At 35.6% G+C, this 4,376-nt stretch overlaps 1 pseudogene; it reads right to left on the bottom strand.

Moving 5' to 3' along the window:
• Positions 1 to 1,001: 1,001 nt before the first annotated feature.
• Positions 1,002 to 1,551, bottom strand: LOC129069870 (60S ribosomal protein L12-like; annotated as a pseudogene).
• Between the last annotated feature and the right edge of the window lie 2,825 nt (positions 1,552 to 4,376).

Raw genomic sequence — 4,376 nt, 5'->3', positions numbered from 1 at the left:
TTTCTTCAGATTTGCCAAGAGCCAGACCTTCTCAAGCTCCTCAGACTCCTCAACTGATCCCATAGGTACCTGTAAAGCTGGGATGGCCCCTCAGATGAATTTTGAATCCAGACAAGAAGCGAGGCCTTGGCATCCTTCATTGATCAGGCTTTGGATGCCAGTCACTCCCAGGGAAGAGGCACAACCTTGAGGGAGGTGCCCCGCTTTGTCTAAAGTCAATTCTCAGAGAGAGACAGAAACCTTGAAATGTGGTAGCATTTATATCCTTGAATCCTGCTGTCCCTGGAACCAGCTCAACTTCTAACCTTTCTGTAGTTTGGTCAAGTGCTCTGCAAAAACAGGGATCCCAAGTGCCTGGCACACGAGAGATGCTCCCAAAATAATGGTTTAAATAGAGACTTCATTTTAGTCCAAAATGTAAAGACAAGGGCCACATTTACCCTCCCTCTTGAAACAATTAAAAAAGTAGACAAATTATATTTAGACATTGGACATCAGACAGACCAGTATGATTCTTGAAAGAGAGAAAACAAACAAAAAGTGAATCTCATTATTACTCCATTTTACTGTCAGAAACAAGCTTTCATACTGTATTATAAAGAGAAGAACCCAAGGAGAACTCATAATGTCTCTGAGTTGAGAAGATGGAGGTGGGGTCATGGAAGGACAACGCAGCTATAGTTCTCAAGGCAGCATGTCAGAGAGGAGATTACTGCGCATAGAGGGTGCTCTGGAAATCTGCAGGGGTTCCCTTTTATCATTTAGCTGAGTATTGATCAGAGTATATGAAAGAGGAACTATCTGAGGTAGGAACTGTAAAAAAAAAAACAAAAAAAAACCAAGTATAACTTCCAGCGTATCTGTGGTCCAACCTGGGAAATCAACACATCTTTATCGTTTTCAACAAGCAAAATCTCTCGTCATTTTTTGTTTTGGGTTTTTTTTTTTTTTTTTTTTGGTTGTCAAATGATATTTAATTGAACTGTTTTCCTTTAGAGTTCTTAACTAGCTGGACATGCAACTACACCACTGCTGATATCAGCTATGATGTCATGAGGGTGGTGGCATCAACATTGCGGCCCACAGACTGGGAAGTCCCCAGGATCTCTTTAATAGTTCCAGAGAGTTCTCTCCTAGCTGAAGATCCATGCTGCATCTGTTGAGCAATGTTGACAATCTCATCAAAAGTGTTATTTCCACTGTGCTTAATTTTTTTTTTCTTCTTTCTGGCTTCTGGTAGTTCTTTGAGGGCTTTGATGATCAGGGCAGAGGCAGAAGGCACTACCTCAGTCTGGGTCTGTCTGTTTTGAATGGTCAGTTTCACTGTAATCCTCAGGCCCTTCCAATCACTGTTTGCTTTGGCAATGTCATCACCAAACTTTTTTGGAGACAGACACAGGGGGCCGATCTTGGAGCCAGGATAGACATGGCACTGACTTTCCCGCAGGTGTACCTCAGGTATAGGATTTTGATCTCATTTGGGGGGTCAAACTTCGGCAGCATGGTAGAGGTGGCTTGTGTCAGATCCACCCGGATTCTGGACCACCGAATAAAGTTGTACCTTCCCCCGCTCTGAGAGAAAGCCAAAGGAAAGCTGTAACCATTTTTTAAAATTCTCGAATGAATGTAAGTCAATAAATTCTCCCCTTTTCCTTAAGCTAGTTCTATTTGGGTGTCTGTTGCTTGAAACCTAAGAATTTTAACAAAATACCTTACAATTCCACTTCCCAGATTTATCTTCAGGGATAAACAAAGGATTCCAAAGATTTTGATTATAAGAATGTCTATCATTTTAATGTTTATAAATGTCAAAATTCAGAATCAAACCAAATAAAAGATTTTCTATACCAATTTTGATAAATTAATAAAATTCTATGTAGTAACTAACATGACATTTTATCTTCTCATATGACATAAAAATATGTTTATGATATATTGAGGAATTTTAAAAGCAGGTTATAAAACAGAAAGTATAGCTTTTTATTGTACCTACACATATATGCATATAAAGTGTGAAGAATATATCTTAAAATTTTAATAATTTTTATCCCTGACTAGTAGAATTTCAGATAGTTTTTTTTAAGTATCTGTATATTCTGGTTATTCCACAACAAATTTGTTTCAACTCTTTTTTTTATACCTGTCTCCTTAGTTGATCTCTGAGTTTCTCCTTTCGATCTAAAGTTTACCCCGGGTTTTCAGTTTATTTAAAAAGTAGAGATTGACATACTTTTAGTCAGTTGAATAATTAAGCCCTTTCCTGTTCAGATTACAAATTCCTCCTTTTTCTCCAAATCCTCTTCGAGAGCTCTACTACACAATAAAAATGAAGTAGATGGTTATTTTTTCACTAATATCCTAAGGAAGAGATGTTATATAGTCAAAGGTATATGTTTGATAAAATGGGGCCAGGGAGGTTTTAAACTGTTACCAAAACACATTGAAACAGCTCAGTTATTAAAGCTTAGAAATGATCTAATGCTTTGGCAAATATTGAAAGTGACCTATGTCCCTAGGGGGAAGCGCATTACGCCTAATGATTCAATGTCCCAGATTTTCCAGAAAAGACCTGATTTCTTCTCTTTTTCTTTCTTTTTTTTTCATAACAAAGGTCATTCCTTTGTTGGATTTTAACTTTTATGTCTCTGGAAGATTTCCTCTGCAAATTAATTCATGCATTTCAATAAAAAGCTTTTTTGCTATGTTAAAAATCCCAATGTTTAATTGAGAAAAATTATCACCAAAACATAGGGGTTGGAACAATTGATCCTCAGTTTGGGTAATGTTGTATTGCTGAGTCCAGCAGGATCAGGGGGAGATATGAGCGTGGCTAATGAATGTTAAAAATCTAATTTTGAGCTCACACTTTGGTAACCAAAAGAAATTACCACCTTGAATTCCCAATTTACACCATAGTTACTTTTGATCTTGAATTCTAGGCCCACATATAAAGCTAATCAGCTGTATAAAGGAGGCTCAATCAATCAGTATTTATTACTTTCCATACCCCTCTCACTCAAGTAGAATTTTTAAAAGTGACTGATGATCCTTGCTGGGTTGATTTGAGAATTAAATGACATGTTGAGTGTACAAGTGATTTTAAAAGTTCTGTTTATTTATTTTTTCCAAGGAGTCCTTTGTTAACTTCTTACTATGACAGTTGAAAAATAAAACACAGAAAAGTTGAGCTGTTCTGGTTGAAGAGGATATAAAGGACAGAAGCCCTTCCTACAGATTTGGTATGTTACCCTTGCTTCCTCCCATGTTTATTAGAAAAAAAAAATAGAACAAGGAAAAAGAATAAAAATCACTAACGATTCTACCACACAGAGAACTCTACATGGACTGTATTTTTCCAGACCCTAAAGAATATCTTCAGACAAACCTGATCACAAGACTGACTGAACAGAATGAAATTTCTTCCCTGTTGTCCAAGGGGCTGGGATAAATGAGCTTCTGGGCCAAAAGGGTCAAAGTGAAGAAGGCAGGTTTCATCCTCAAATCCAGGAAGCAATGAAACACATGGCCAGAAAGAGAAGACAACAGCCAGAAAGAGGAGACAATGGCCAGAAGCTGCTGGCTAAAGAATCTGATTTAGAAGCCAGACTGAAACAAACTTAGAGAACTCTGGCTAATAGCTAGAAATAGGACCAAAATTCCTTTAGCTTGTTTTTATTGTCCAGCATCTGCAAATTCTTTGTTCAATCAGACTAGTATAAAGATTCAAGATTATCAAATAATTAAATTTAAAATAAGGCCATTTTGTTATGCTTATAAAACTGTATTCTGAATTTTTGATTAAAGGTTTAGCTGCTATAAAAATGTCATTTTTGAATATACTATGAATTATAAGGACAAAAGAAAAATAATTTTTTATACTTTTTTCATTTAATGGAATGATTTTCAAGTTTCTTCAAATATGGTAATTTTAATTGAAGTACTAAACATTTTTTGGTAAATAATGTATATATTTTCATTCCAATGAATATAATAAGTGAGTGAAGTTGAAATAAATGCTTTAAAATTTTTAAAAAGAGTAAGAATTCAGGTGAATATTTCCCAATAACCCTTGCTTTCTCCTACTTTCTTACATCTCCAAGGCAAAACAAGGAATAAAACTTGAAAGAAATATACTAAGGCCTGAATTAATAAAGATTTTTCTATAAGAGTTGCTTAAAAATTACTATTACTTGGTCTATAAAAAGATATTAAATATTAAAATGAGATAGGATTCTGATTGTTGGGTCAAAGCATTCCTCTAGAAACTTCTAATCTATGCATGCAAAGGTTCAAAACCTTTCTGGGACATTTGATTATCATTCTGCATCTTGCATTACCCTCCTGCATCTCTTTAGCCATTCTCTTTACTCTAGCAT

This window comes from Pteronotus mesoamericanus, unplaced genomic scaffold, assembly GCF_021234165.1.
Source record: "Pteronotus mesoamericanus isolate MK-2021 breed Mesoamerican mustached bat unplaced genomic scaffold, CSHL_Meso_final contig_105, whole genome shotgun sequence".
NCBI lineage: Eukaryota > Metazoa > Chordata > Mammalia > Chiroptera > Mormoopidae > Pteronotus > Pteronotus mesoamericanus.
The sequence above is the reverse complement of the archived record's forward strand: the minus strand, read 5'-3'. Positions and strand labels throughout refer to the sequence as shown.